The sequence below is a fragment of the Tasmannia lanceolata genome, unplaced genomic scaffold, assembly GCF_043159265.1.
Source record: "Tasmannia lanceolata isolate RefF3 unplaced genomic scaffold, GAP_Taslan_0.1 ptg000037l, whole genome shotgun sequence".
Classification (NCBI taxonomy): Eukaryota; Viridiplantae; Streptophyta; class Magnoliopsida; order Canellales; family Winteraceae; genus Tasmannia; species Tasmannia lanceolata.
The window spans coordinates 60,425,059-60,441,501 of NW_027518714.1; positions in this window are offsets into that span (position 1 = coordinate 60,425,059).

Consider the following 16,443-nt stretch of genomic DNA (forward strand, 5'->3'; position numbering starts at 1 on the left):
ATAGGTCCCCGTAAAATTTCATTGAAATCCGACCCGATTTGTCAAATAAGACGAGCCGGGAGAGGGTGCATAGTACAAATCCAAAGGGGGGTGAATTATCTGCAGAATGGGATATCCAGTTGAAAAGGGGGGTGAGTTATCCTGTGATGGTCGCGCCCAGGCCGAATAAGACAAAAATGGCGGGCGCGACTCATCCATTTTTGTGCGCCCATCAAATGGGGGTGCGGATATCAACAGGTTATTTTAACCTATATAAAAAAAAAATCAAAAACGAAAGGGGAGGAGCTCATTGGTAAAAGACAAAAAAAGATAGAGAAAGAGAGAGAGGAAGAGGGGAGCTCATTTCTACAAAAAAAAAAAAAAAAAAAAAAAAAAAAAAAGATACAGAGAAAGGGAGAGAGAGAGCTTCTCCTCCGGCAACGGTGCCGGAGCTCCGATCGGATCGGCCACCACCTCATCTTTGCCTCCATCCTATTTCTGCAACCCAACTCCTCCGACCACATCCCATCGGAGCCGCCCATATTTTCCCTCATCACCACCTCCGATCGAGCTTTCACCCAATCACAACCACCAACAGCCACCACCTCCATTGATTCCGGCAAGCTTGCCGGAATCCGATCACCACCGTCGAACCATCTCCACCTTCTCCTTCATTTTCCCCTTTTCTCCTCTGCAAAACCCAAACCACCACTATTCGGCCATTTCCAGCCCTACCACCATCTCCTCCACCCCACTTCCAACTTCTTCTTCTTCATTTTATTTTATTTTTTTTATTTATTTTTAAAAAAAGAAAAGAAAAAAAAAAGAAAGAAGGAGAGATCTACAGAGAGAAAAGAGAGAGAGAGAGAAGGATCTTCTTCTCCGACAGAAATTTCGTCGGAGTCCGATCATCACCACCTCCGACCGGCTGTGCCGGAATCCGGCCCCAACTCCGGCCACCCTTACGCTCAGGTATTTTCATTTTTTATGTTTATTTATTTATTTATTTTTAATTTTTTTTTGTCGTTTCATCATTGCATGTTTGACTGTTCGTTGATTATTAATATTAAATTATCGAGAATAGTAACAGCTGTTTGAATAGTAATAGGATTAAATTTTTATTTTCGTGAATAGTAAAGGTTGCGTGAACAGTACCAGGTCGATTAATATTATTAAATCATTATTTTCGTCGATTAATATTATTAAATTATTAATTTTGTCGGTGATTAATTATTGTTTTTTGACCGTAATGATTATTTTATTTAAATTATTATTTTTGTCGGTTATTAATATTTTTAAATTATTAATTTTTTTGACCGCGATGATTACTATTAATTAAGTATTATTATTTTTCTTTCGGTGGAATATTTAATTGTTATTTCGTTTCCAATTACCGATGTGGGACCCGTTTGTGTGGGACCCGCTGTGTGGAGCCCGCCGATGTGGGGCCCACTGATGTGGGGCCCGCTGATGTGGGGCCCGCCGATGTGGGACCCGTTTGTGTGGGGCCCGCCGATGTATGAATAGTACTTGGTAGGTCCTACTGTGAATAGTACTTTTGAATAGTACTTTTGAATAGTAGTTTTGAATAGTAGTTTTGAATAGTAGCTTTGAATAGTAGCTGTGAATAGTAGCTTTGAATAGTAGCTTTGAATAGTAGCTTTGAATAGTAGCTTTGAATAGTAGCTTTGAATAGTAGCTTTGAATAGTAGCTTTGAATAGTAGTTTTGAATAGTAGTTTTGAATAGTAGTTTTGAATAGTAGTTGTGAATAGTAGTTGTGAATAGTAGTTGTGAATAGTAGTTGTGAATAGTAGTTGTGAATAGTAGTCTTCAATAGTAATTATAAATAGTAGTTTTGTATGCTTTATTTGCTCATCACATTTACTCAAACTTAATCTAACAAAACCTGAAGGCATCATAGATTGCGCGAACTTATTGCACACACTTACATCACTTTCATCTAAACCCCTGCATCTCACATGCACACACATCCTATTTTAGGAACCCGGAGTGTTATCTAGCATGGTTGACTGGGATTTCATCACCTGGTGCCTCTGTGCTAGAGAAGCATTCCACCCTTAGCCTAGTACCTTTATGGTACGTAAACGGATCTCTTGTTCACGTACTGATACGCCGGACACTGGTACAGTATATCGAACATGGATTCGCGCTAAGGGAACTCTTGGCCTTACCCCTAGATTAACCCACACATGCATGTAGTATACGAACACATGTGCATCACGTGTGTGAGCCTAGTTTAGGATATCCTACCCATTTGTGTCTAGATTAGGCCGTAGTCCATCTTCCAATGGCTACGATCGGTCCTAGGTACACAAACAAAGTCATGAGTCGAGATCCTCTCTCCACTCCGCTAGATTATGGTTAGGGTCGATGCCTTCAGGTAACACTGATAAAATGTGCAAATTCGTGTTTCCTTTTCTTTTAGAGAGTCTTTGACTCATCTATCCTTTAGTTGGTGTTATTGGAGTCTTTGACTCATGTTTCCATTTCTTTTAGAGAGTCTTTGACTCATTCGTTCTTTTGTTGTATTACTAGGAAGTCCTTGACTCATTGGTTCTTCTGTTGGCGTTATTTGGGAGTCTTTGACTCATTCCTCCTCTAAGTTGTAGTATTAGAGAGTCTCTGACTCATTTGTTCCCCTCTTTAGTGTTGTTAGTTCGGAGTTTCTCCTTTAGAGTTGTTGATTACTTCGCTTTTGATTAGAGGCTAACTCAGTCTTATTAGAGCTTTGCTTGCTTGGGATCTTGGATCGTTTTCTCTCTTCTTGGGACGCTATCTTTCTTGTTGTGGTTTGTCTCTTTGAGACGCTAATTGCTTATTCGGGGTTTCCCCTTTTGCTTTAGGGCTTTGCCCTAGTTTGTGGTATTACTTGCGTGTTCCCTTTAAGATTGAAAACATTTAAAGATTCAGAGCATTGGAAAAGCTTTAAAATCCAAAAACATGTGAAAACTTTAAAAATATCAAAAACATTTGAAAATATAAAAAACCTTAAAAAATCTGAAGTGTGAGTGTTTCTTTTAGAAGCGTAGTTTGAGAGTTCGTTTCGAACTACGTTGGCTTGATCCTCTTCCACGAGGTACGTAGTGCAGCTTGAGATTCTTATCTCAAGTCCAGCCAAACTTTGTAAATAAATGTTTTAACCCTTTTTCTTCAAAACCTTGTTTTCAACAAGATCTTCCTCTAGAGTTAGGAATTTGTCCTAGATAGAGAGTGTTAGAGTTAGGAGTTTGTCTTTTATTTGTTGTGTGCTTGTTTATGTTGTTTTAGAGTTAGGAGTTTGTCTTTTGTTGTGTGTTTGTGTTAGAGTTAGGAGTTTGTCCTAGCTAGGAGAGCCTCCGTCCGGTCAGTTGGCGATTCACATCGCCGACTGATGACTAGGTCTAGGATGCGTTAGTGATCCCATTGTTTTCCTTAGGACACACAGCCTAGTTACACATAGGTTGTAGGAACCACCTGCATTAGCCTAGGGCTAATCTGCATTTAGTTAGGGCATATAGGGTGTCCTAAAATCCACAATTCACTGGAATTTAAATAATCGTACAATAAACTTTAATAACTAGTCCGGTCTTTTAGATCGAGTCTAGGATAGGGGTCTAGGTGTCTTAGGCATCTTAGCTTAGAATAGGCGCGAAGAACTACGTTGCCTTGATTCTCGTGGAGGCGGGGATACGTAGGCTTCTTTGGATGAATACCAGACCATCCGAGGACTCGGGCTAATAATTTAGAGTCTTAGGATTTGTTGTATTGTTATTATATGTTTTGATGTGTTTTCTTACTTTCTTGTACTGATCCTGTACCTTTAGCTATAGCTTGCATGTGTTTGCACATCAGAATTTAGACACCCATTAGGCATGTCACTCATAACCTAGCTATGCTTAGGTGACACATCTTTCATTTTATTTTATGTGTGTTTATTATTTCATCCCCGAGTCATGCATGATTAGGTAGACGTTCACTCGGGGATATTTGTTCCCATTTCACATGATTTTTACCCAAACTTCTTCGAAGTTAATGAAAAATGGCATAAGAGACCAAGTGTTCGCACTTGGGCGAATTGGGGGCGCCTAACCCCTTCCCCATTCGTCATCAGGCACGGACCCTTTGTATCTCTGGTTATCCATTGCAAACAGAGCATTTGTTTTGGTTCCATGGCATGTCCATGGATGGCGACTCTGAGTTTGTTTCAGGTATGTCTCGGTTTCGAGCCTCGGTTCCGGATCGAGACATATCTCTTTCTTTTTTATATCGCCACTCATGCTATGCTGTGAGGGTGGCACCCTTTCGAGAGTTCCTTGGCAGAGCTCTCCTTCACGTTGTGGAGATCTTAGAGGATCGCAGGAGGGACCTCGCGTCCCTCGGCACCGTCCTCGGATCGGGGTCCACAGGCTGGCGACTCTGCTGGGGAAATTCTTGAAATATTGCCTAACTCTATATAAATGCCATTTTTGCTAACTTCGGAGAAATTTGAGCTAAAATCATTTTAAATGGGAATTCTATCGTTAGAATCCAGGGGCACCAGATAGGTGCGTAATTAAAACAAGGGATTCACACACTGCACATCATATGTTATCATATTGTTTATTCTTTACTTATTTCATTGTTTTTCATTATTATTGGCTCCACGGGATAGATTGAATGCGTGCCCGACTGGGATGTCATTACACCCTGATGGTACTGTTGAATCTATTTCCAAGCTATGCGCCGGTGCTGCAGCCGTAAACACTGGGCGTACTTGTGTTTACAGCAGCCGATGAGCAATGAAGCATACTATGTATAACATTGGGCGTACTTTTGTTATACATATTAAGTATGTTTCATACGCATAGTACCCATTAGATTGAGTCCGGAGCCCTATTTTGTTTTATATATTATGTATATACGTACTGACTTAGTGAAACCCAACTAGGAAGTACCTGTGTTTATATAAGTATATTGCATTCATATAAGGGTCGAACATGTGTTGCTCACGCATGTGAAGCCTAGAGTTAGGAGCCTTGTCCCATTTGTAGACTAGGGTAGCTCACTTTATGTGGCTACAGCAGTCCTAGTACACTCACGAGTCTGTCGTGAGTCGAGACTTTCTCGACTCCGCTAGATCAGGTTAGGGCTGGTGCCCCTGGTTAGGGTGTATATATATATATGTGTGTGTGTATAGTATATTATTCTTAGATTAGGGCTTATCCTTCCGAATAAGGTTTCTCTATCTAGTTCAGTCGTACCATTCTTTCAGACCCGGTCGATGACTCTTGCTCTTGCTTGGTCATCATCCAGATCGCGGTCTACCCTGTCATCTTTATCATATGATTATTCCTATATCTCGGATTTATATCTGTTTTTGTCGGTTGAGATCGGGGCCTACTTTCTACTGAGATTTTCTGACCTATTATCATTGATTAGAGTTCGTTTACTATTTCAGTTTTGGATCAGGCCAATGATTCTTGTTCACCACCTTTTATAGCCTGGGTTCATTTCTTGATTCTTTGTTATCCATTCTTTTTGCTAGCTGTTAGACCAGGGCCTGTCTATCAATGAAGTTTTCTGGTCTATCCATTAGCCACATTGTTTCATTCCCCAGCCTTCGGACCTGGTCAATAATTTTCCTCTATCATTATTCTGACCATGGTCTGCCTTTTGTCTCTCGAGTGTATAATTGTGTCGTTCCTTTGTACATAACTTATTTGCTGAGTCGATTTCTAGTTACCTTCTTGTACCTACACCATTTGTTAAGTTGATTGTCTAGATTAGGACCCATTTTCAGTGGGTATTCCTGGTCTAATTCATCCTATCTATATTCTCTTGATTTGGTTGGTGTCATTTCCCTTGCCATTGTTGAAACCATAATCTGTCATTTCGTCCTCAGATTGTACATATCTCTTGTGTGTATACGATTATGTCGGTTGATTAGATTAGGACCCATTTCTAGTGGGGATTCCTGGTTTAATCAATTATATGTGCATTCTTTCGGATTCACCTGACGGGTGGCCCGTACTTGTCACTCTCATGGCCACATTCTACTTGCTGCCCTTTTGATTGTATATCCATTCTTTGTTGTGTCTTAGATCTGGTCGATGGCTTGTTCGGTGTCTCTATAGCCATGATATATCTTTTGGTCGCAAATCCAACCCATGACCAAGCGTCGTCATTCATTGCCAGTCTTTCATGTGATTACATCTCCATGGTGACCATATTCTGCTTACTGATTGTGTGCTTATCTTGCCATCATTATTTGAGTGCAAGTATCCTTGCTGAGAGTCCTACATTACTGAGTTTCTATTCATTTACCCTTATGTTGAGTTGTGGGGATCACCCTATATAGCCGTCATGCTGCCGAATTTTGTATAAACACCTTGAGCGTGATCGCTATCTTTTCAGAGTTATCGATAAGCCATGAGTTTACTCTACCACATCCTTTTTAGGGCCGTCATGCTGCCGAATTTTACTCAACTCATTTTCAGTGTGATCGCTCTCCTTTAGGATTATTGATAAGTCATGTGCTTACCCTACCATGATCCTTCTTACAGTTCTGCTGTTGGTTTTATCCAAGGGAGAGATGTGTTTGTATTATCTCTTGTTTCAACTTGTGTATATCATTTTCATGTGGTTGCCTCATACTAAAATCAGTTTTTGTCAATTCCATGACAGGAGTCTGACCTAATTGATCTCACCCATTGGTTAAACCAGTTTCCTTTCATTTCACCTAATCAAGTCAACAGGACTTATATCAGGGTTGAACCCCAAGTCATCGACATCATGGAAGAAGGTGTACTACTCATATTTTCAGTGCCAGTTCATCTGTATCGAAAAAAAAATAAAAAATGTCATGTGTTGTTAAGGTTTGTCTTTCATTAAGTTTGTACCAACTTTCGTCTCTCAGAGTTGGTAAGTCTTACTATGTTAATGTCAAAAAAAAAAAAAAAGTGTGTCATGTTTGTCAGTCGTGTTCATTCATAGTCTGTTGTTTTCATCCTTTGTCAAGTTCAATGTAGAGCCCATTGAGGCGCGTCGAAAAAAAAAGGAGAGTTACTGATGTACTTAAGAGTCTTCGATTCAATAAAGTTTTTGGTTTGGTTTCAAGTCTTCGATGTTCTGTGATTCACTCTTTAGATCTAATGTTTAAACAACTAAAGACGCCCTCTTGGATGAGATTGCAGACGAAATTCCCCTCGAGATCTGAAAAGGTCAAACGAGAGGAAGAGCGTCTAGCATAGCCACTTGAAGAAGAAATCGAAGTTATCGATAGTGGTATCGAAATCCGAAACTCGGGAAAGATGGATTGGCAAAACGTTATCTCCCGAGGAGCGTGAGGAATTGATAAACCTATTTAGAGGGGTTCAAGGAAGTCTTGTTTGATCCTACAAGGATAAACCAGGTGAATGCTCTGGTGTGATCCAAGACAGGGCTCCACCATCTTTAGACATCAAGTTGAAAGTGAAAATTTTAGAAAGTGAAGCGTCAGACATCCTGTGGAGCTGATGAAATATTGAGAGAAGATTTTCAGAGGGAGTGGAGCACAGTGGTTGAAGTTTTGCCAGAAAACCGCCAGACTCCTCGAAAAAAATAAAAAAAATAAAAAAAAAATCAAAGTCTTTGAACCTTAAGCAAAAGAGCTTGTACATCAAATATATCAGGAGGCCATCATTGGACGTTTGAGCCTTAATAGCCAAAATCCTAACGTTTTAAAAGCCTTTTGAGAACCCTTTGGGCCAACAATTTAAAGCCAATACTTCTTTTCAAACACATTATAAACCCGGGGCATTTATGCACCCGAACTACGTCGGACCTGATCCCCAACTCTTCAGGGGTACGTAGGCAACTTGATTTATTCAGGTTCGGTCAAACCTTGGGATAAAATCCTTTTTAAAATTTTGAAGCTAAATGCTAAACCATTCTTTGAAAAACCCCAAAGCGAACTACGCGGATCTGATCCTCCATTTTTGGGGTACGTAGGTAGTCTGGCTAGACCAGATTCGGTCCAAATCGTTTGAACTTCAAATATCCCCTTTTTTTTTTGAACCTAAGCCTTCCTAGAAAGTCCTTCTGGTAAAACAAGCAAAGGTTCAAGGCAAATGAAAGCAAAAACAGAAAAAAGAACGAGAGTCTGAAGACCCACTAGGTTGAAAACCCGAAAGGGCGGCCTAAATGAAATCATGTGCTTGCTAAGTCATTAACCAAAGAAGTTGGCTTATGCAAAGGCAAGGGTAGCGGTCTGCTGGATTGAAAATTGATGAGATACCGAAGGATTTCTTCAGTTGTGCAGAATTTTCAAAGTTTGAGTTGTGACTTCTTTTGAAGAGAGAAATCAAGGAGACAGAGAATCATTCTCAAACAGGGCAGGATCCCAGAATCCGAGTAGTGTCGGCAAGACTTGCTTTGATACTTTTCTAAACTAGGGGCATTGAAACTGAGCAATCCGAAGGTGGTATAACCATGACGGAGATCCCGATGGAGGAAATTAGAACTTTTTGACATGGTTTTTCGAGATTACTCTAAGAGTGGCTAGCCTTAACATGAAAAAATAGCACATTTGATCTAAGGGTGAATCAGAATGTAGTCGAGTCTCTTGAATAATCTACACCTTCTTTGATAGAGTCCTTGGGAGTCTGTCCTTCATTTATATTTGTTTTCTTTCAAGGTCTAAGTTGTCCGGCACTGAAAGGAAGTGATGTATACCTTTCAAAATGAAAGACCCTGGTTTAGGTATCCTGTTCGGACAGGCTGAATATGTCAAGTTTCAAGCAGTTGGTGTCAGAAAGAGCGAACCTCAAATAGTGGTCAATGAAAGGAGAAGTCTTTGAGCTTAGCCATTTTCCCATCTTTACTCCCAAGAAAGAACCTATGCAAATCCAAAAATTTCCTTATCTATCCTTGTTCTACTTTTCTTGAGACTCTTGTCATGGAAGTACAATACACTAGGGGCATCTTTTATGACTTGCGTCATAAAAGATATCAAGCATCAAAGGCAATCAGTGCCAATGTTTACAACAAGTTGAAGTAAGAGAGATGCGAGCACGTCTTGAGCCAAATCTTTGAACTCTTCAGATGAGCCCTCTTTCTTGAAAGAGTCAAGTTCTAAAGAAAATCAATTTCCCCAGCGGAATCTAGAATTTGCTCCTACAACCGTCAAACCTCAGCAGAATGCTTTTCACCTGTTAAAGAGAGTCAGCACCTAAAAATCTCATCAATCTACTTGAGTTTTGCTTTCAGCAAAGATCATGCGCTCTTAATTATTCTCGGTAAGAGATGACTGGCCCATTAGTGAATTTGATCATAGATGATACATTCTTCATTCCTTTTGAAAGTTTTTCGATGTATCTCCTTGGCTCCTAGCTTTGCTATGTTATAGCCATTGTTTCTCCCCTCGACCTCTAACTTTGTTATGTCAGGTGTTTTCTGGCTCTCGATTCCAGGATAAAAACTTGATGTATCTCCTTGGCTCCTAGCTTTGCTATGTTATAGCCATTGTTTCTTCCCTCGACCTCTAACTTTGTTATGTCAGGTGTTTTCTGGCTCTCGACTCCAGGATAAAAACTCGATGTATCTCCTTGGCTCCTAGCTTTGCTATGTTATAGCCATTGTTTCTTCCCTCGACCTCTAACTTTGTTATGTCAGGTGTTTTCTGGCTCTCGACTCCAGGATAAAAACTCGATGTATCTCCTTGGCTCCTAGCTTTGCTATGTTATAGCCATTGTTTCTTCCCTCGACCTCTAACTTTGTTATGTCAGGTGTTTTCTGGCTCTCGACTCCAGGATAAAAACTCGATGTATCTCCTTGGCTCCTAGCTTTGCTATGTTATAGCCATTGTTTCTTCCCTCGACCTCTAACTTTGTTATGTCAGGTGTTTTCTGGCTCTCGACTCCAGGATAAAAACTCGATGTATCTCCTTGGCTCCTAGCTTTGCTATGTTATAGCCATTGTTTCTTCCCTCGACCTCTAACTTTGTTATGTCAGGTGTTTTCTGGCTCTCGACTCCAGGATAAAAACTCGATGTATCTCCTTGGCTCCTAGCTTTGCTATGTTATAGCCATTGTTTCTTCTTTCGACCTCTAACTTTGTTATGTCAGGTGTTTTCTGGCTATCGACTCTAGGATAAAAACTCGATGTATCTCCATGCTCCTAGCTTTGTATTGTTATAGACTTTGTTTCTTCCCTCGACCTCTAACTTTGTTATGTCAGGTGTTTTCTGGCTGTCGACTCCAGGATAAAAACTCGGTGGTAAAAAAAAAAAAGTAAACTCTTTGAGTGTTTGGATTTATGCTTGTCTTAGACAAGTTACATTGTGGTTTCTAAAAAAAAAATGAAAACTCTTTGAGTGATTGGAATGATTTGTTTGTTTGTTTGGTTGATGCTCTTTGAGCAATTGTTATGTTTACTTTGGCTTAGCCTGATAAAAAATGAAGAAGAAGTGTTTGTGTTTTTGTAATCGTTCGTTCGTTTTTTGTTAACTAGTTTAGAGAGTTGAGTCATGAGTATTAGGGAGAGACTATCTCTTTGAGTTGTCTTGGTTGCCGAGTTAAGAGTCGGTGAGAGGCTATCTCCCTATTGTTGGTAGAGTTTTATCTTTGTGAATATCGTTTTAAAACTGAAAACCCAAAAATTTGCTTTGCTTTCGGGTCAGTCAAAATGTGTCGTCTGTTCAGCTTTTCCATTCGCGTGTTACACACGCTCTGCCAAAGAGGGGCATCTGTAGACACCCCATTTTGACCGGACCCAAGTTCGCTGTGCTTGGGCGAAGCCCCATCTAATCACCAAGTTAGGATCTCGAATTGCACCCTAAGCTAGGTTAGGGCCCCCCATAGGTCCCCGTAAAATTTCATTGAAATCCGACCCGATTTGTCAAATAAGACGAGCCGGGAGAGGGTGCATAGTACAAATCCAAAGGGGGGTGAATTATCTGCAGAATGGGATATCCAGTTGAAAAGGGGGGTGAGTTATCCTGTGATGGTCGCGCCCAGGCCGAATAAGACAAAAATGGCGGGCGCGACTCATCCATTTTTGTGCGCCCATCAAATGGGGGTGCGGATATCAACAGGTTATTTTAACCTATATAAAAAAAAAATCAAAAACGAAAGGGGAGGAGCTCATTGGTAAAAGACAAAAAAAGATAGAGAAAGAGAGAGAGGAAGAGGGGAGCTCATTTCTACAAAAAAAAAAAAAAAAAAAAAAAAAAAAAAAAGATACAGAGAAAGGGAGAGAGAGAGCTTCTCCTCCGGCAACGGTGCCGGAGCTCCGATCGGATCGGCCACCACCTCATCTTTGCCTCCATCCTATTTCTGCAACCCAACTCCTCCGACCACATCCCATCGGAGCCGCCCATATTTTCCCTCATCACCACCTCCGATCGAGCTTTCACCCAATCACAACCACCAACAGCCACCACCTCCATTGATTCCGGCAAGCTTGCCGGAATCCGATCACCACCGTCGAACCATCTCCACCTTCTCCTTCATTTTCCCCTTTTCTCCTCTGCAAAACCCAAACCACCACTATTCGGCCATTTCCAGCCCTACCACCATCTCCTCCACCCCACTTCCAACTTCTTCTTCTTCATTTTATTTTATTTTTTTTATTTATTTTTAAAAAAAGAAAAGAAAAAAAAAAGAAAGAAGGAGAGATCTACAGAGAGAAAAGAGAGAGAGAGAGAAGGATCTTCTTCTCCGACAGAAATTTCGTCGGAGTCCGATCATCACCACCTCCGACCGGCTGTGCCGGAATCCGGCCCCAACTCCGGCCACCCTTACGCTCAGGTATTTTCATTTTTTATGTTTATTTATTTATTTATTTTTAATTTTTTTTTGTCGTTTCATCATTGCATGTTTGACTGTTCGTTGATTATTAATATTAAATTATCGAGAATAGTAACAGCTGTTTGAATAGTAATAGGATTAAATTTTTATTTTCGTGAATAGTAAAGGTTGCGTGAACAGTACCAGGTCGATTAATATTATTAAATCATTATTTTCGTCGATTAATATTATTAAATTATTAATTTTGTCGGTGATTAATTATTGTTTTTTGACCGTAATGATTATTTTATTTAAATTATTATTTTTGTCGGTTATTAATATTTTTAAATTATTAATTTTTTTGACCGCGATGATTACTATTAATTAAGTATTATTATTTTTCTTTCGGTGGAATATTTAATTGTTATTTCGTTTCCAATTACCGATGTGGGACCCGTTTGTGTGGGACCCGCTGTGTGGAGCCCGCCGATGTGGGGCCCACTGATGTGGGGCCCGCTGATGTGGGGCCCGCCGATGTGGGACCCGTTTGTGTGGGGCCCGCCGATGTATGAATAGTACTTGGTAGGTCCTACTGTGAATAGTACTTTTGAATAGTACTTTTGAATAGTAGTTTTGAATAGTAGTTTTGAATAGTAGCTTTGAATAGTAGCTGTGAATAGTAGCTTTGAATAGTAGCTTTGAATAGTAGCTTTGAATAGTAGCTTTGAATAGTAGCTTTGAGTAGTAGCTTTGAATAGTAGCTTTGAATAGTAGCTTTGAATAGTAGTTTTGAATAGTAGTTTTGAATAGTAGTTTTGAATAGTAGTTGTGAATAGTAGTTGTGAATAGTAGTTGTGAATAGTAGTTGTGAATAGTAGTTGTGAATAGTAGTCTTCAATAGTAATTATAAATAGTAGTTTTGTATGCTTTATTTGCTCATCACATTTACTCAAACTTAATCTAACAAAACCTGAAGGCATCATAGATTGCGCGAACTTATTGCACACACTTACATCACTTTCATCTAAACCCCTGCATCTCACATGCACACACATCCTATTTTAGGAACCCGGAGTGTTATCTAGCATGGTTGACTGGGATTTCATCACCTGGTGCCTCTGTGCTAGAGAAGCATTCCACCCTTAGCCTAGTACCTTTATGGTACGTAAACGGATCTCTTGTTCACGTACTGATACGCCGGACACTGGTACAGTATATCGAACATGGATTCGCGCTAAGGGAACTCTTGGCCTTACCCCTAGATTAACCCACACATGCATGTAGTATACGAACACATGTGCATCACGTGTGTGAGCCTAGTTTAGGATATCCTACCCATTTGTGTCTAGATTAGGCCGTAGTCCATCTTCCAATGGCTACGATCGGTCCTAGGTACACAAACAAAGTCATGAGTCGAGATCCTCTCTCCACTCCGCTAGATTATGGTTAGGGTCGATGCCTTCAGGTAACACTGATAAAATGTGCAAATTCGTGTTTCCTTTTCTTTTAGAGAGTCTTTGACTCATCTATCCTTTAGTTGGTGTTATTGGAGTCTTTGACTCATGTTTCCATTTCTTTTAGAGAGTCTTTGACTCATTCGTTCTTTTGTTGTATTACTAGGAAGTCCTTGACTCATTGGTTCTTCTGTTGGCGTTATTTGGGAGTCTTTGACTCATTCCTCCTCTAAGTTGTAGTATTAGAGAGTCTCTGACTCATTTGTTCCCCTCTTTAGTGTTGTTAGTTCGGAGTTTCTCCTTTAGAGTTGTTGATTACTTCGCTTTTGATTAGAGGCTAACTCAGTCTTATTAGAGCTTTGCTTGCTTGGGATCTTGGATCGTTTTCTCTCTTCTTGGGACGCTATCTTTCTTGTTGTGGTTTGTCTCTTTGAGACGCTAATTGCTTATTCGGGGTTTCCCCTTTTGCTTTAGGGCTTTGCCCTAGTTTGTGGTATTACTTGCGTGTTCCCTTTAAGATTGAAAACATTTAAAGATTCAGAGCATTGGAAAAGCTTTAAAATCCAAAAACATGTGAAAACTTTAAAAATATCAAAAACATTTGAAAATATAAAAAACCTTAAAAAATCTGAAGTGTGAGTGTTTCTTTTAGAAGCGTAGTTTGAGAGTTCGTTTCGAACTACGTTGGCTTGATCCTCTTCCACGAGGTACGTAGTGCAGCTTGAGATTCTTATCTCAAGTCCAGCCAAACTTTGTAAATAAATGTTTTAACCCTTTTTCTTCAAAACCTTGTTTTCAACAAGATCTTCCTCTAGAGTTAGGAATTTGTCCTAGATAGAGAGTGTTAGAGTTAGGAGTTTGTCTTTTATTTGTTGTGTGCTTGTTTATGTTGTTTTAGAGTTAGGAGTTTGTCTTTTGTTGTGTGTTTGTGTTAGAGTTAGGAGTTTGTCCTAGCTAGGAGAGCCTCCGTCCGGTCAGTTGGCGATTCACATCGCCGACTGATGACTAGGTCTAGGATGCGTTAGTGATCCCATTGTTTTCCTTAGGACACACAGCCTAGTTACACATAGGTTGTAGGAACCACCTGCATTAGCCTAGGGCTAATCTGCATTTAGTTAGGGCATATAGGGTGTCCTAAAATCCACAATTCACTGGAATTTAAATAATCGTACAATAAACTTTAATAACTAGTCCGGTCTTTTAGATCGAGTCTAGGATAGGGGTCTAGGTGTCTTAGGCATCTTAGCTTAGAATAGGCGCGAAGAACTACGTTGCCTTGATTCTCGTGGAGGCGGGGATACGTAGGCTTCTTTGGATGAATACCAGACCATCCGAGGACTCGGGCTAATAATTTAGAGTCTTAGGATTTGTTGTATTGTTATTATATGTTTTGATGTGTTTTCTTACTTTCTTGTACTGATCCTGTACCTTTAGCTATAGCTTGCATGTGTTTGCACATCAGAATTTAGACACCCATTAGGCATGTCACTCATAACCTAGCTATGCTTAGGTGACACATCTTTCATTTTATTTTATGTGTGTTTATTATTTCATCCCCGAGTCATGCATGATTAGGTAGACGTTCACTCGGGGATATTTGTTCCCATTTCACATGATTTTTACCCAAACTTCTTCGAAGTTAATGAAAAATGGCATAAGAGACCAAGTGTTCGCACTTGGGCGAATTGGGGGCGCCTAACCCCTTCCCCATTCGTCATCAGGCACGGACCCTTTGTATCTCTGGTTATCCATTGCAAACAGAGCATTTGTTTTGGTTCCATGGCATGTCCATGGATGGCGACTCTGAGTTTGTTTCAGGTATGTCTCGGTTTCGAGCCTCGGTTCCGGATCGAGACATATCTCTTTCTTTTTTATATCGCCACTCATGCTATGCTGTGAGGGTGGCACCCTTTCGAGAGTTCCTTGGCAGAGCTCTCCTTCACGTTGTGGAGATCTTAGAGGATCGCAGGAGGGACCTCGCGTCCCTCGGCACCGTCCTCGGATCGGGGTCCACAATACTTTACCAATAAAATTCCACAGATCAATATATTATGCTATTGTTGGTTAAAGTGTAGCAAAATGAGGGTGTCTACACCCCTTTTTTGTAGCTGAAAACCCATGACTTTGAACTTCAGGACCATCTTCTGGATTTGATGGACCCTCCGAGGGTACTTCTTCTACCCCATTTGAGGGCCCATAATCCCTTCTCTAATACCATCCATAGGTCCCCTTTGTTGCCCTTGAGAAGCCCCCCTTAGGTACTAATAACCCCTTCTTTGTAGCTGAAAACCCATGCCTTTCAACTTGAGCACCATCTTTGGATTTGCTGCACCCTCCAAGGGTACTTCTCCTACCCCATTTGAGGGCCCATAATCCCTTCTCTAATACCATCCATAGGTCCCCTCTATTGGCCTTGAGAAGCCCCCCTTAGGTACTAATAACCCCTTCTTTGTAGCTGAAAACCCATGCCTTTGAACTTGAGGACCTTCTTCTGGATTTGATGGACCCTCCGAGGGTACTTCTTCTACCCCATTTGAGGGCCCATAATCCCTTCTCTAATACCATCCATAGGTCCCCTCTGTTGCCCTTGAGAAGCCCCCCTTAGGTACTAATAACCCCTTCTTTGTAGCTGAAAACCCATGACTTTGAACTTCAGGACCATCTTCTGGATTTGATGGACCCTCCAAGGGTACTTCTTCTACCCCATTTGAGGGCCCATAATCCCTTCTCTAATACGATCCATAGGTCCCCTCTGTTGCCCTTGAGAAGCCCCCCTTAGGTACTAATAACCCCTTCTTTGTAGCTGAAAACCCATGCCTTTCAACTTGAGCACCATCTTTGGATTTGCTGCACCCTCCAAGGGTACTTCTCCTACCCCATTTGAGGGCCCATAATCCCTTCTCTAATACCATCCATAGGTCCCCTCTATTGGCCTTGAGAAGCCCCCCTTAGGTACTAATAACCCCTTCTTTGTAGCTGAAAACCCATGCCTTTCACCTTGAGGACCTTCTTCTGGATTTGATGGACCCTCCGAGGGTACTTCTCTTACCCCATTTGAGTGCCCATAATCCCTTCTCTAATACCATCCATAGGTCCCCTCTATTGCCCTTGAGAAGCCCCCCTTACGTACTAATAACCCCTTTTTGTAGCTGAAAACCCATGACTTTGAACTTCAGGACCATCTTCTGGATTTGATGGACCCTCCAAGGGTACTTCTTCTACCCCATTTGAGGGCCCATAATTCCTTCTCTAATACCATCCATA